This window comes from Alexandromys fortis, unplaced genomic scaffold (genome assembly GCF_014885135.2).
Source record: "Alexandromys fortis isolate MF-2015 unplaced genomic scaffold, M_Fortis_MF-2015_v1.1 scaffold_87, whole genome shotgun sequence".
In the NCBI taxonomy this organism is placed as follows: domain Eukaryota; kingdom Metazoa; phylum Chordata; class Mammalia; order Rodentia; family Cricetidae; genus Alexandromys; species Alexandromys fortis.
Genome location: NW_026067971.1, coordinates 4,743,949 through 4,760,486, shown reverse-complemented (window position 1 = coordinate 4,760,486; position 16,538 = coordinate 4,743,949).

Genomic DNA, 16,538 nt, shown 5'->3' with positions numbered 1-16,538 from the left:
AAATCAACTCATGGGAATACTTGTTAAAATCTGATGTTTAAGTAATTCTGGGGAGATAATCCATGACACATTAGTACACAAATGTGATGATTTCAGTGCAGAGCAAAATAAGAAAACTAAAAGAGAAAGAGACCAAAGCTGAGCCTTAGGAAAGAGGCTAAACCCCACCTTGCTTGCTGTTCACTGTTGAGGAATCCTGGGACACACATACACGACGTAAATAATTTGCAGCACAAGCTTGATTTCTTCTTGAATCTTTAGTAAAATATAAGTTCCTATGTTTCTGCAGCTTAGGTGTCAATATTTATTTAGTGAAAAAATAAATTAATCTGCTACCATAAACCCTTGTTCTTAGGCAGGTTAAATGGCTCCTGACATTTTTTTTCTGTTTCTTTCATAAAGCCCCATCTTAAACATATCCACCAGATCCTGCTGAAAGGAACTTCTGTTTCTCCCCATTTTTTTTTTTTACAGGATTCTGCTCTCTGATAGAGTTGATCTGGCTTATTTTAAGGTCAGTATCAGCTCTAAGCTTCTATGATTTGTGTTTCGTTTAAGTTCCTGGGAAATACAATATTGACATCACAACAGGAGAAGCAGTCAGGTGGCTGAAACAGAAGCAGCTAATAGAGTCACGGATAGAACAGGAACCAGCAGGAAGTTGAGAAGTTGAGTTGTTTATCTATAGCAGAATATCATGCATTCTTTCCCATACTTTAAATAAAGATTAAAAACAAACAAACATTATTAAACTGGTAAAAAACCAAGCTGTTGCCGGGCGGTGGTGGCGCACGCCTTTAATCCCAGCACTTGGGAGGCAGAGGCAGGCGGATCTCTGTGAGTTCGAGACCAGCCTGGTCTACAGAGCTAGTTCCAGGACAGGCTCCAAAACCACAGAGAAACCCTGTCTCGAAAAACCAAAAAAAAAAAAAAAAACCCAAAACCCAAGCTGTTTTTATTTCATTTAACACACAGTCTGTGTTCTGTGTGTGTGTGTGTGTGTGTGTGTGTGTGTTACACACGGGGGTCAGAGGTCAACCTTAGGTGCTATTCCTCAAGAGCTGTCTACCTTCACTCAGGTAGGTCTTGCAGGCCCTAAGCCGTATTTCTAGAAGCATGAACTCATTCAACAAATGACTTTACTGTCAGTCTCTCATGTGCTGGAAATGACTCTCCTGGTTTCCCACAACATAGGTTTTCTCGGGGCATTTTCTCAGTGTGGGCCAGATTCTGTCACACCCTGAGTAGGAGATCGAAACCAAACCGATTAGCTGTTTCTTTCCTGGAAGAGGGAGTCTGCGGCTTTGGGGGCAGTTTTATTGCCACGCAGATCGGGCATATCAAGCCTGACCATAATCTGAGACGTTTTTAGATTTCGTTTTCCACGTTCACATCCTTTTCATTTCCAAGCATCCGTGGATGTGATGTCCAGACAACCTTTTAATTTCACTTTGCATCCAATGAGATTGTTGGAGAGTTATACAGAATGAAATCTTGTGACCAAACGCTGGGCCCTTTCTACCCATGCTGCCCTTAAAACAACTTCTGCTGCTATTCTTTCTATAAATATTTCCCCATAATCACAGGGCTCTCAGCATATACTTCTTTCTGTGGTGAGAAAAGCAACCACAAACCCACCTTTGCTTGTTCAAAACCGAGACATTCAAAATAATAATTACAATACCGACAATTGTATGTTTTGTGAGACTCATATATCGTACAGAATGTTTAAGTGTGCATGACGTCAATTAGTCCTAACAACGATCCTAATTTGGCATTTATAACGTGAATATTTTTCAGGTTCTTTTACTAGAAGCTAGTCATTTCTATTTATCAGATTTACTTACTTCTTGGACATAGATTGCAGGGATCGGGAGAAAGCTCAGTCAAGGAAGACTGCCTTTTAAGCACAAAGATCTGAACTGGATCCACAGAATCCTCCCAGGAAAGAAAGACGAACAAAGAAAACAAAGGGAAAAGAAACAGAAACAAAGCTAGCCAAGTATACTTGCATAGGCTTGTGGTTCTAGCCCTGGGGAGGTAGAGACGTTTGAAGTTTCAGGACTCATTGGGTAGCCTAAACTGCTTGGTGAGTCCCAGGCTAGTGACTTTGCCTCAGTAAATAAATAGATAGACAGATAGACAGATAGAAATAAAAATGTATATAGACAGCACAAGAGGAATAAAGCCTATAGCTGTCCTCTGGCCTCCACATGCGTGCATACTAACACCCAATACTACATTATACAGTACATACTACATTATATGTGTATGTGTATTATGTGTGTGTTAATGAGAGAAATCTCATAAAGAAAGTGAATTGTTTTGTCTGACAAGCTCGTATCTAATACAAATGAAAAACTTTGCATGTTTTTTCAACATATGTCACCCCGAAAGCTAATGACATACAAGGGTCATGAGCCACACAGCATGAAAGCATGTCATTGTACCTCTTTGTGGTTAACCAATACGAAGCATACTCTTACACACCGTGGGCTGATGTCAGCTGCATGCTGAATGCATAGGGCAATTGCTTTGAATACTTTTCTCAATCCAGTAAAGTACAAATGAATTGTTTGTATTTTGGCAGGTGCCATGGATAAAGGCACATTCTGTAGTTAACCTTGCATTACTACATCTGAACCCCTTCTAGTATCTAAACTAGTAGTGGTAACAGCGGCTGAGGCTCTAGCAAGGCTGCATCTTCCTCAAGGTGGTGGGTGGGAGGTGACAACATTCCGAGGCCACACTTCCAGTCTTCCTGGCATCCAGATGTGACTAGTTTTTGGCAGTGGGATGTATCTCACTCTCAGATAGAAGAATCCCTAATTGTCTTATGTATTTTCCTCACTATTTGTCCAAATGGGGTGATTTGGAAGCATTTTCGGAGGATCCTAGTGGCAAGGACCTGTCTTAGGTCGTCTGCTGACCGTGGACCATGGTTGGGTATCATGTGACTGAGATCTATGTTTCCCTTGACTTCAGGATCTGACATTAGTCAGATGTTGTCCTAATGAACACAATACTGTGATGTTATAATATTGCTCATCTACAGATTTGAGTTTGAAACTTGTGTCACTAGATTCACAGGACTAAGTCATGTGACCAAAATGTCATACTTACATATTACATGCGTGCATATTTACCACTGTGTTTTGCTTCCTAATTTCTAAAATCCATGTGATGTTACTAATATGCTAACTAGGATCTGGTTACCAGATCAGATATTGTGTTGGTGGTAAATTCTAGGAAACATTAAGTATTTTAAAGCATTCCCCCACCCTAACGTGAAGATAACCATAATTAGAGGAAGCGGTGGCCTAGGCCAGAAGCTGTTCTGCTTGGGAGATAGCATTTGACCCTTTCCTGTGGACTTCAATATCCTTTGACCCTTGGGGGATTTTGGTCTGGGGATCTGAAGCTGGTCAAGGGGTTAGCCAGAGTTCTCGGCACAGCCTCTGAAGATCTTCTGTGCTCCTCATTGGCAAGGCTGTCCCACCCACTCGTCTGGGTTGTGGAGGAAGTGGAGGCTGGGCCAGAAAGTGGCTTTTTTTCTGCTTTTAGCCATTTCTGCAGCACCTCAGACTTGGGTTTCATCTTTATTTTTGTTTATGGAGAGCTGTTCCAGACACAAGCTGTGGCATTTTAATCTCCAAGAAGATTTCAAACGTGTCTTGTTTGATCAAGTTCTGTCTCTCAGGAATCCACTTTATACCCCTGGCATCCTGACGTTAGAAGGAGAAAGGCAGAGCTCACTCAACTCCTATAGTTATGGCTGGCATGTAAATAAATGAAAAGCATTTTGCTTTTCAATTTTTTGAAAACAATAAAAAATGTTTATTATATTTAATATAGTACATTCATTTTTTTCAAAATTAAACATACTATTTTCACAGAGCTTTAACAAATTGAGGCAGCTGTTGTTTCTTATGATCCTGGTATCTATCCTGAGTGTCATCCTCATAGGCAGAAGACAAGGTGAGGCGCTTAGCCCACTACACAGAGGATGCAGGGACACATGGCTGGCTCTGTTTCAGCTTTAAAACTCAAATTCTAGAGTTACAAAAAAATCATAAATATAGACACAGGTGAAAATTATGGATTCAAATAAGAAAGACTCAGTGGGGTCGATTCAGAGGACCCAGGAAGCAGCAGTAGAATGGCACCATGAGAGGAGGTGTTTCTTCATGGCATCTGGATGTTTTCTCATCTGGGTATGCTTTTAATTGGGTGTCAGATTGAAAGACCTCAGCTTCATAAGCCCTTTATCTTTACCAAATTATGGTGATTCAGGCATGTGAGCAAAGTCAGCCAGGCATTGGGACAATCTGTCTGCCAAGTAATTTTGTAAATTAAATTTGTGTTCATTAGGTTTGTTGTTGCTGTCATTGTTACTATGAAGAATAACTGTGCATAGTTTTGAGGGTGGGCCAAGGGCTTAATGCCTGTATCAGCATAATTGTGGTATGGAGATCTCTCTACAGGGACAGAGTGTAATATGATAAATAACAATAATTGATGGTGTCATAGTGTGGGAGATGACAATGAAGAAAGTGTGTGAGGGACAGTAATAAGTTGTGTCTTGAACCAGGAAACTAGAGACAAACTAGGGTTTCACAATTCCTTTTAAGATCACATCCTCAATGTCCTACAGACACCCTAAATTAAATAGGCCTACCATCTCAACACTTCCACGTTGGGAACAAAATCTCCGACATATTCATCCTTGGAGGATAAGACATGTCCAACTAAAAGTAGCCTTTTATTAGAAAATGGCAACATCCTCCATTTATGTATCAGCTGTGACAGTGAAACTGAGCCATTGTGAAATCCCTCTCTGGTCTGCAAACCATGAATAGTTAGTGCCCGGCCCTTTTCAGAAAAGGATTGCATCTTTTTTTCTGAGTGAAATATACTCTTCCTTATATCTATCTGGGTTTTGTTTCACTTTTATGTGAGTATGTGTGCATGTGTAGAAGTAGGTTAACATGTGTGAGGGATACACATACATGTATGTGTGCTGTGGCCAGATGTGGTGTTAGGAGTCTTCCTCTATCCCTCCCCACTTTGCTTACAAGCTGAGTCTCTCCCTGTGGCTACTCTAGCTGGCCAGCTTTCCCTCTGAGATCTGGAATTACACGCCAGCCTGACCTTTTTTATGTGTTCTGGTGTCTGAACTCTGTCCTCATGTGAACAGACGGTGCTTCACACACTGAGCCACCATGGTTGCCCTAGTCCATTCTTCCTCTCAGATGTGAGTCATCCTTGCCAGTAGTTCTGACCCTGTTGTTTCCAGTCACATGAATGTGTTTTTGAGGAATGATGAACAGTATTTTATATATAGGGTGGATGCATGGATTATTCCTCCTGGTAAAGAGTGTCTTGCATTGCAATCCTCACTGGCTATGTCAAAGATATGAGGGATGTACATGTAATGATATTCAGACCCAATTTTTATTATAAGTAATAGGTTTCACATTATAAAATCTTATCAATATTAAGGTGTTTGAATTTATGGAAGTTGTAAATAGCACTAATATACCTGACACAACTCAACTGAAACTCATGAGTAACTTTGACTGTCTTCTTCCCAGGTACTCACATAGTGATTCTCTATACTCCTGTCTAACCCAAAGACCTTTCTCTGGGGCATGTGTGTGGTACATATGGGTATTCATATGCATGTATTCACATGTATGTGTAGGTATGCATGCATGTGTAAGCATATATAGGTTGATACCACTTGTCTTCCTCAAGCTCTTGCTACCTTGTACATATGCAGTGTCTCCTGCTTGAATCTGGAGCTTACTATTCGTCTAGTCTAGCTAGCCACTTTGCATTACGTTTCTACTAGTGCTAGAGTCAAAGACCTGACATCCAATTCTGACCCTCGGGTTTCTGCAGGAAGGGCTTAACCTACCGAGCCACCTCTGTAGCCTGACTCTAAGATCTGGACACAATTTGTGCACCAGAGAATTTTGATAAAAATGGTAATATCAGATATGCCTATTACAGATTGTTGTTAAAAGTTTTAAGTATTGTAAGATTCTCTAGATGAGTACTGGTGGTGATTCTTGCTCTAGTTAACACAGTGAGAAACGCGACAGAAATCGCATAGCTTTTGTTTTGTAACATCCATGTATTAGGTATGTGCTACTGAGTATCAAACCATCTTGACATCACTATTATAAAATAGCATGTATGTCCACTCCAGTATCTCTATGGGGCAGGATGTGTACCTGGGGCTCCTGTTGAGAGTCTCTACAGAACTGATGAAGTGTCACCCAAGAGGGAATGCTTGATTGTGGAGGTGTCGTTTCCAAGTCTATGTGGCCATCAGCAGGGTTCAGTCCCCGTGGGCCGTTGGGCTGAAGACCCCAGTGTCTTTTCATCTGGAGGACCCCTTCTCTATCAGAACAGCTTCCATTACAGCATGAAAGCTAAGATGGCAATGGTGGAAGCAGCAGTGAGTGGGGAGTGAAGGTTTTCTGTAACCTTGCTGTGGAAGCAGCGTTCTGCCACCAGAGTGTGGCTGTTAGGATCCCCACTGTGTCCTGCGGAGGGGACTACGAGTGGACCCAACCACGATCCCATGTCATAAGGGGCATTTTAGAGTCAGTGCATTAAAAGGTCATGTATTACATATGTGTTAGAGTTAAATAAAAGAGATCTTTTAGAGATCAAGACTTTTAAATGAAAGTGTAAATTTTGGTGTTTTTTTGTGAAAGGTGTTATAATTTAGCTTTTTCAAATAAAAAGGAACATGTGTGTACATGCATGTAAACATAGGAAGTGTATGTAGAATGAAGGAAATGGCATGCCTCAAGTACACTATGGGCAACAGTTCCATTTGCGGAGACTCAGAAAGAGGTGGACATAGAAGAGCTTCCACAGCTCAGTCTAGCTCTGCTTTCTCTCAACATTATAAGAAATTAATTACAAGGTTGCACAAGGCAATAATCTTCCAAAGGCATAATTATTTAATAGCAGAAATTAAATTCAGAATATAATTACCTCAATATCCAAGCTTTCCTGCTTTTCAACCACTGAATTCTTAATTTATTTCTAAACTAAATGGTTTTACTCAAATAAATTATTAGAACTTTAAAAAGATTATTCATACAGATGTTTATAATTTTCTCTACTTATTCCTAGTTAACCTTATTATGGAACCAAGTCTATCTAATTATGTCTGGTTATGAAAGAGATTCTTAGTTACAATAAGCATCAATTTGATTTAATCCTATTGCAGATGCCTTGTTTTGAATGTTTTTGCCTTTTTGAAATTCAGGCCAATATTTAATTCCAATGCAACCCAAGTGTGTTTTTTAGGAAGTGATTGCCTTGTGAGGGGTTTGGCTTCTGAACGCTCAGATTCCTCTATAAAAGGGCTTGAGAGGGGTCAGGAAGATGGTGGGAATGATAAGGAAACTTTCCAGATTAGTATGCGGACCTGAGTTCAGATCCCCGCCCCAACATAGAAATATAAATCCGTAATCCTGTTGCTAATAGAGGAAAGGGATGGAGACGAAGATTCTAGAAGCTTCTTACCAGGAAATAAAAAGCTGAATCAGTGAGCTCTCAGTTCAGTGAAAGATCCTGTCTCAAAAAAATAAAGAAGACACCAGACATCAATATCTGGTCTCCACAGTGGCACACATGTGTGTGCTTTTGTGCGAGCATGCACACATGCTTGGGCGCGCGCACACACACACACACACACAACTCTCTCATTCTCACACACGCTCAAACACACACTCTCAAACAACTCTCTCATTCTCACACACACACATACACACACACAAGATTTTGGAAAGGGAAGAACTGTGTGCTCATTTCTGCAATAATGGTGACATGGATTTATGGGGATCATTATTTGCTTTCCTGTTGAGACTTGAGACCCTTTTTAATGGAGAGAACTCAGGCCTTGTATGGCAAATTTGACCACAAGCTGCTTGCTAAGGCCATTGTCGGGGAACACATTACTATATTTTGCTAAATGGACATGCACTCAAGCTGCCTTCTAAGTACTCAGATTTGTATCCATGGTTTTGTTCTGCCCTCAGGTTTGGTCACAGATTCTTCTTATTGTAGGGGTGGCAGTCAATGAAAAGACTCGTGATTGCCTGCAGTGCCCAGAATAAGGCAATGTTGAAATAGGAGCGGCGGGGCTGCGTCCCCGGCACCCGGCCGCCCGCATGGCTAGTTTATGCCCGAAATAATTACACGAAAACTGTATTCTTTCAAACACTGCCTGGCCCGGCTAGTTCCAGCTTCTTATTGGCTAGCTCTTACATATTGTTCTAACCCATTTCTAATATTCTTTGTAGCCCACGAGCTGGCTTACCAGGGAGGATCTTAACCTGTGTCTGTCTGGAGCAGGAGAATCATGGCGACTCTTTGACTAAGCTTCTTTTTCCCAGCATTCTCTTCTGTATACTCCGCCTACCTAATTTTCTGTCCTATGAGGACCGAGGCAGTTTCTTTATTATTACAAGACCCACCTCCATCAAGGCAACTGTGCTATTAGATCCGAAATGGGCCACTAAGACCTCCCTCTCAAAGGCTCGGAGAACACCCTGATGGAGGGGGCAGAAAGAATGAACAAATCAGAGGACAGCGAGGTGAACTGAATACAGATGCTTTCCGTCCATGGTGTGAGCATCACTTGATTACTTCCAGATTTAGCCCTCCAGTGCTGCCGGCTCTGGATCAGAGGGATTGATGGTGGGGTAGGTTACCTTCTCAGCTTCCATGTCATTGGCTTGGCTAGTTTCAGTTAATGAGACTGGAAGGAGGGAGGGCAGCAGGAAGTGGGGGAGGCCAGGTTTCTCCTGCCCTCTTGTGTATCTACTGAGCAGTATCTCTGACCATGGCTGGATCCTCCTTCCAGTCCCAGCATTCCTGGGATGACCTGTTTCGGTCTGATGAAGGGTTTGCAGCACCTCCCTCATGTTGTCTCCCTAAGCCTGTGGGACTTCTCTGACCTTTTGTGTGACAGTATCCTGGACTGAGTCCTTTCTGCCCTTTGTATTTGCCATAACTTCTAGTTTCTTGGACGGATGCAGGAAGCACAGGGATTTTTAGAAAAATATTAAGTAATCAAGGAATCAAGCTCACCCCTTTGGCATTTACCTCAGGAAATTTCACATTAACAAACCAGAAACTGTTCCTCTAGCACTAGTGTTTGCTGTATGGCAGGAACCTGGTCGCCTCTTCCATGTTCCCAGGGATAATGGCAGGAAGAGTGTGATCCTAAAACACCATGGTTTCCTTTGTTTTCCCAGTGAGCACAGACAATTTGCTTTCTGACGCAAGAGCAATGTTATTATTTCTATTTCAATAATTTTTAAAACCAATGTGATGTGAATAAAGGAAATAAGGAAAAGGGAGTGAGCTGTGAAGTGGTGAGCTATCACCAACTTCAGAATGTTATTATGTCAGGCATTTGACTAAGCTATATATGTGTGTATGCCTGAGACCCAGTAGTCACCAGGTTAAAGATGCAGGTTATTACCTCTCAGAACTGAGGTATTTGAGGGCTGGAATATGGCTCAGCTGGCCCAGGGGTTGACTGGTATGCACAACACCTGGAATTCAATTCCCAGCAATACATAAATGGGAGATGGCGATAAATGCACACCTTTAATCCCAACAAATCCCAAGAAATGAAGGCAGAAAGATGAAAGCTCAAAGTCATTTGGCTACATAGATAAATGATACGTGTCACTGTACCTTAATCAGAGGGAGGGGGAGATTGCAGTGCAAATCTGAGTTTGATCTCTGAAACCCATGTAAAGGTAGAAGGAGAGAACCATGAAGTTATCCTCTGACCTCTATGTACAAGCTGTGCACATATGGAACCCCTCATTATATATATATATACATGCAAATAATAATAATAAATGAATATAAAAGCAAAATAAAGAAAAACAAAACATGACACATTATTTAGAGCATTGTAAAATCTAAACTATGGAGAAAATACTTAAACATCTAAAGCTATAGAGCATATTAAAGGAAGGGACTTGTGTTGGTTGATGACAGGTTTTATCTTACAAGAAGAGAGCAAAATCAATCACAACTGGGAGACTAAACTGTTTAAACTCAGAGCTCCGTTTGTCAGTATGTATTATACCTACATGATGGGGAGACACAACTGTATCCTGTGAGAGCATTCAGTAGGATAAGGGGCTCAAACCTGTAGTAAATCAAAACTACTAAATATAGATAAGCGATATGTTGAGAAATACTAGGTCTGGAACCATGGTTAATACTATTTTCCGTTGTTTCAGAGAGGTTTTAGCTTACTGAAGTCGTATGACATCTCTTTACAGATGGAAAGTCATGAGCTGTTTATGGTAATAAGCACATGTCCTAACTGGGCAACATCATCATTTCCATGAGCAGAACAAATGGAGCTTTTAAAAACAGTTTAGACAGGAAGCCCTTGATATAAACTGTTCTTGTTCTTTCCCCCTCCCTTCCTTCCTCCCTCTTTCATTGTCATTGTTGGGAATCTTGCTCTGCAGCAGGCTGTAAACCTGGTTGTGAGAGTGTTGATGAGTGTTAGGATCAACCTTGAACTAAAGAATAGTTGAGAACGGCTGAGCTGTATGATTTGTACATGTGTTCACATCCAGGGAAGTACAAATAATGATATATTTACTTTCAGAGAAGTTATCGTCATACTTTCTTCTTCCAGAATTAAACTAATATTTGTTGACTCAAATAAGTTGATGTTATCATCTCTGACTCACTTGGCTGGAGCAACAAGTTGACATGCCACTGTGGGGATGGGTCCATCACTCAATGGCAGAGAGAAAGGACAGCACTGTGATCAGGAGCTGATGAGCACTGAGTCCATACTGCCTGTGACTACTTCATAGTGAACCAAGTGATGTGTGCATTCATTCATGTGTATGTATGCTTTATTGTTTTTATAGGATCTTGTAGAAGGATGTTTTTGTCCTGCCAAGTCCCACAGTTGTTCAGTCCCAAATAAACACACAGAGGCTTATATTACTTATAAACTATTTGGCCTATTTCTCAGGCTTAATGCTAACTAGCTCTTACAACTTAAATTAACCCATAATTCTTATCTATGGTAGCTGTGTGGCTTGGTAACTTTTCTCAGTAAGGCATTCTGATTTTGCTTCCTCTGCGTCTGGCTGGTGACTGCATCTCTGCCTTTCCTCTTCCCAGAATTCTCCTAGTCTGCTTGTGTCACACCACCTCCTGTGGAGTCTGTGTGATCTCTCACCTAAGATGTGGCACAAGCTTCAAGGAAGAGTGCCCGCAGAGAAGGTGTGTGTGTGTGTGTGTGTGTGTGTGTGTGTGTGTGTGCTATGCTTTCTGCATCGGAACCCTTGCACTTTTGGCACTACCTGCTTATGTTCCAAGGAATAGAGAGTCTGGTTTCTTCTGGAAGGGAAGATAGTGTGTTTAAGTTTTCAGAGTCTACTGATGAGACATTGCCATACACAGGAGCATATGATGCTAATGGGGGAAGATGGGTTAACAATCAAGGAAAAAGGTTTCCAGGTTTAATCTGGTGCTTAGTAAATGAAAAACAAAAGGCAAACTTAATTACGTCATTAAGGCAAATTCAGCAAAGATGGGACAAAAATAAAGGAGAGAGATAAATGGCTGTATCTTCTTGAGATTGGTTTGGGGGAAGGTTTAAAAAGGAGTTAAAAATATGGAGGAGAAACAAAGAATTTATTCTGCATAGATTGCAGAAATAAAAAAGACTGTAAACTGTGTAACTGTTAACCACACTCACCTGCTTTTATCTCAAAATGCCATAAACTCATAGCCTAACTAAAGATTTATATCAAAACTAATGCCAAATCATGACTAGCATGACCATCCACATACTCACACCGGGGACATCTGCCTGATGGAAATCTATTCTCATATATCTTGTATAATGATTCTAAGAATAATCTGCACCATTCAAATAAACAATACATGCTGGCTGTTAAGCAATCTTTTCTGTATAAAGGATGAGCCTCATGCCTACTAAAGACACATTTAGTTACAATTCCTTTGAGTCTCGTGTCTGTTTGTCATTCGCTGACTTCTTACCCACCTATTCCTGAGACCCTGTCCTGTTGGTCCCAGTGCCCTGGCAGAGACCCTGGTCCATCGTAGATGGCACCCAATGTGAAACTCAAAAGCTGTGCTTTCTTCAGACACCTCTCTGGATAGGTAAGCTATCTCTCCTCTCTCCAGAGCACTGCAGGCTCACTGATAAAAGATCACCAGTTTAAGAGGGCAAATAGGTAACAAATAAAATCATGGGGCACTCTCATTCCAAAAGTAAAGACCTGTTGCTCTCTGTCTTGAGTCACATGCTTGAAGGCAGAGAAAACAAAGTCTCTAAAAATTCATTAAATGACTTTTATGATTTTATTTGAAAAGCGAGTCCTTGGTTTCCTGAAGAGGGGACTCTTTCTCTGCAAAACTGGAAAAGAGTAGGAAAGGAAATAAGAAGGTAGTATGAAGAGCATGGCCCTGGGGAAGTCCCTACCCTGCATTTTCTATTTCGGTCCAGATAAAAAATCTTTTAACTGATAAATCAGAAATGGAGTTTTTAGCTGAGGAAGCTCCTTCAGAGCAAGACAAGGAGTCTGATAAGAATCCTAAAGACAAAGAGAAAGAGAAAAGGGCTTGTAAAAACTGTTTGTCTGAAAATGATACAGGAAGTAAGATAGATTTGCTTAAAGCAAATCCTGAGGAGGACGGGTATAAAGATGAGGAAGATGACTGGGATTCAGAAGAGGAGGCAGCTGGATATCATGAGGGTGATGAGAAAGAGACCATTTTCATGATCAGGATCCTCCAAGAATCCACTCACTAGCCTCTGCCCCCCTCCTTATAATAAAAAACCAGAAAGAAGGAGGGCATTGCCTCCCGCTCTAGGCTTTATGGAAATGATGCAAGAGACAAGGAGGACTGGAGATATGCCTTTTTTCCCCCCAGTTACAGCATTTGATGATGAGCAACCATAATGGGAACCCCTGCCCTGAAAAACATTAAAGAAATTACAAACGGCAGTTAAATTTATGGGATCCTCCTCTCCCTGTACTCTACAGATTTTAGATATGATAAGAAGTATATGGTTAACACCATATGATTGGCATCAGAAAGCAAAATCAATCCTGTCTCTAGTACAATATGTCATTTGGAAAACAATATAAAAATGGAGCATGGGATATAGCTCAAAAATCTCTCCTAAAGAGAGGGGCAAAACCAACTATGGGCATCCTTCAGGTAAAGAAAAATATACTTCTTTACAAGCTCCAACTAAAACACCAAAATAGTTTTTAAAAGAAGTTTCAAAATTAGCTGTTATGACTTGGAAAAAGTTACCAATAGGAAAAGGCAAGACCACAGTCCTCGCTGGTATTAGACAAAAAGCAGACAAGCCAAATGAGGACTTTATGGCTGGATTAGAAGAAGCTTTGCAGAGAATGCTTCCTCCTTCAGAAGAAACTAAAATGTTATTAATACAATTAGCTTAGGAAAATGCCAATTCCCTCCGCAAAGAGCTTATAAGACCAATCAAAAAGACAGGGATGAAACAAGATTAGATTAAAGCATGTATTGATGCCTCACCAGCAGTGGTACGGCCTATTCTGCAGTAGTTAAGGGACAAATGTTCAATAATACCTATATCCTCTGTAGGTAAGCAGACAGAGCTCTAGAAGATGAGTCAATGGTTCACCTCAGCGTGCAGGCACATTGTACTGAACTGACAAATATGGCCAGCTTAGACTTCAGTTTCAGAACTTGGGAATTGTACTGAAATATTAAGTTCTAATTGGGTGGTGGCGACACACGCCTTTAATCCCAGCACCTGGGAGGCAGAGGCAGGTGGATCTCTGTGAATTCAAGGCCAGCCTGGTCTACAGAGCAAGTTTTGTGATAGGCTCCCAAACTATACACAGAGAAACCCTGTCTCCAAAAACAAAACAAAACAAAAATTAAATTGTAGCTAATAAAACGATACTTATAAAATAAGGGCAGTATTCAAGAAAAGCCTTGACTACTGTTTGGAATAGTAATTACTAAAGACAAAACTGCGAAAACAATTCTCAAACATTCAGTCATGAAATGAAAATTTGTCTTCATAAAGTGAAACTCATTATGCAGCTGAGAGACAAATTCAGCAGCTTCCCCCATTCTAGCAGCTTTGTTGGAAGGATCTAATTTATTGTTAGGCATGGTTATCAAGCTAAATGTAAGCAGGGAGTTTATAATGACATGCTGTAATGAAAGCTTTATGAATATGGTCTCTCAAAATACATTCTTATAGCGTGCAGAGATTTTAGTAACCTCAGCATACACATTCTCCTCTTCTCACTGAGTTTCCCCTTTTGGGGTAGTAAGCATATTAGGGTTTCTGTTTTGAATACCTTAATTGGCACTTTACAAGATCCATATGTAAAGAAAGGTCACCTGAAGGCATCTTAATACTGTGTCAGTTGACCTGACGACTGGAGGCTGATTAATAATTAACAAGTAGCTAGCCTGCAGCCCAGACATGTCCACCAAGAGCATCATTTGTGTCCTGGGCAGGTTGGAGAAGAATGAGGTGAGATTTCATCACCCTACTCAATGCACAATTTATGAATTGTTGCTTCTAGAATTTTGCATCTGATAGTTTTAGACTGTGTTTGACCTTGGATAATTGAGCTAATTGAAGAAAGTGGAATCACAGATGGTGGGGCAAGCATTATGCAATATTTTAGGCAGTGGTAACCCTCTACCATAATAATTTGTTTTCCACATTAAAATTTCACATCTTTTAGAGATATTAAAGTATTTCATATTAACACCCGAGGGTACTTATCACTATATAGCTATCAAGACAAAGATGAGCACCAAGACAACACGCTAGGCATATTTTGATTGCCTGTTAAATGTAGGGGGACAGATTCAATGCATAGTATCTAAATTCCAATTTTCTACTTACATTAAGTCAGCACAGCATAAACTGTTTACTTCACAGAAACTTTTTTAGTCTTCAGAAAAATTGTGTCTACATGTGTGTTTATATATGCATGGGTGCACATGTGTGTGGGTCCACATGAATGTGGGAGGCAGAGGTCAAATCTTACATGTCATTCTGCAATGGGTAGTTTACTTTGTTGAGACAGGGTCTCTCACTAGCCTGGGATTTTCTGAGAAGATTTGACTGGCTGCCCAGCAGGCTCCAGGGACCCAGCCATTTCTGCCTTCCTAGTGGTGGGACCATAAGGGTACCACTAGGCTTGGTTTTTGATATGGGTTCTGGAGATTGAATTCAGGTCCTCATATGCACATATTTAAAGCTGAGTCATCTCAATCCTCTAATGAATTTCTTCAGAAGCAACCTGAGCTCGATGACAAGGTGTCCCATCTATAGTTTTAATGCGAGAGCCTACAAACCTGTGTAAAGCAGAATCCCAGAACAATTTTCTATCGAGCCCCATCCTTTGTCCGTATCTATTTAGGATTCACTGGCTCTTTTAAAATCTGTCTGGGCCTTGAAAGACAGAAGCCAAGTATCTCACAATCACGGTTATGACTATGCAGTCATAACCGTGGTCCCAGAGGCTGCTCCACTTACGGCTCCTCTCACGCTGTGGTATTGGCACCAGTCCAAGGGTTCATTTCTTTTTCTCTCTTGTTTCATGTAAGTATGAACATTTCTTCAAAATAACATTGCTACCCTTGTCTAATTCCTTGGTTCCTTCGTCAGCCAAAATATTTAAACACACACACACACACACACACACACACACACACACACACACACACACAAGGTGTTGTAGATAGCACCCCATCAACAAAGATTTGGATTTTTAATAGAATTATAGAACTACTAACTTCCAACCAAAAGTTAAAATTTAACAAGTGGGTTTACCCTGGCTGCACAGCCTACCCACTCACTCTTTCTGTTCTCTCTCTCCCTGGGCTCTGCTCTTCCTGTGGTCATTGCCCTGCTAACTCATTCTGTTGTCTCCTGAATAAATCTTGGAATGCCAAACAAAGGACAAAGAGAATGGTTTAAATGACTGAAATTTATTTTTTCATGACAATGGAGGGGAGCAGGCCACAGTCGAAATGTGACAGGGATCGTCTCTGCTTGTTTGGAATATGGTTGCCTTCTTGTGTTTGTGTGTTTACAGGACCTTCCTTTGTGTTCTTATCTCCTTCTCTGTAAGTGCAGAGATATTGGGGTATGACCAGCTTCATTTACCTGACCTTACTTTACCTTCATTCCAGCTGGACTGGGACTGAATAAGCATGGGATGAGACCGGACTCTCTGAACATGGCGGACAATGAAGGCTGATGAAAAGCCAAGGACAATGGCTCTAGGTTTCCATCCTAATGCATAAACTGGCTGTGTGGGAGCCTAGTCTGTTTGGATGCTCACCTTCCTGGACCTGGATAGAAGTGGGAGGACCTTGGACTTCCCGCAGGGCAGGGAATCTGGACTGCTCTTCAGTCTGGAGAGGGAGGGGGAATGGAGTGGGGGGAGGGG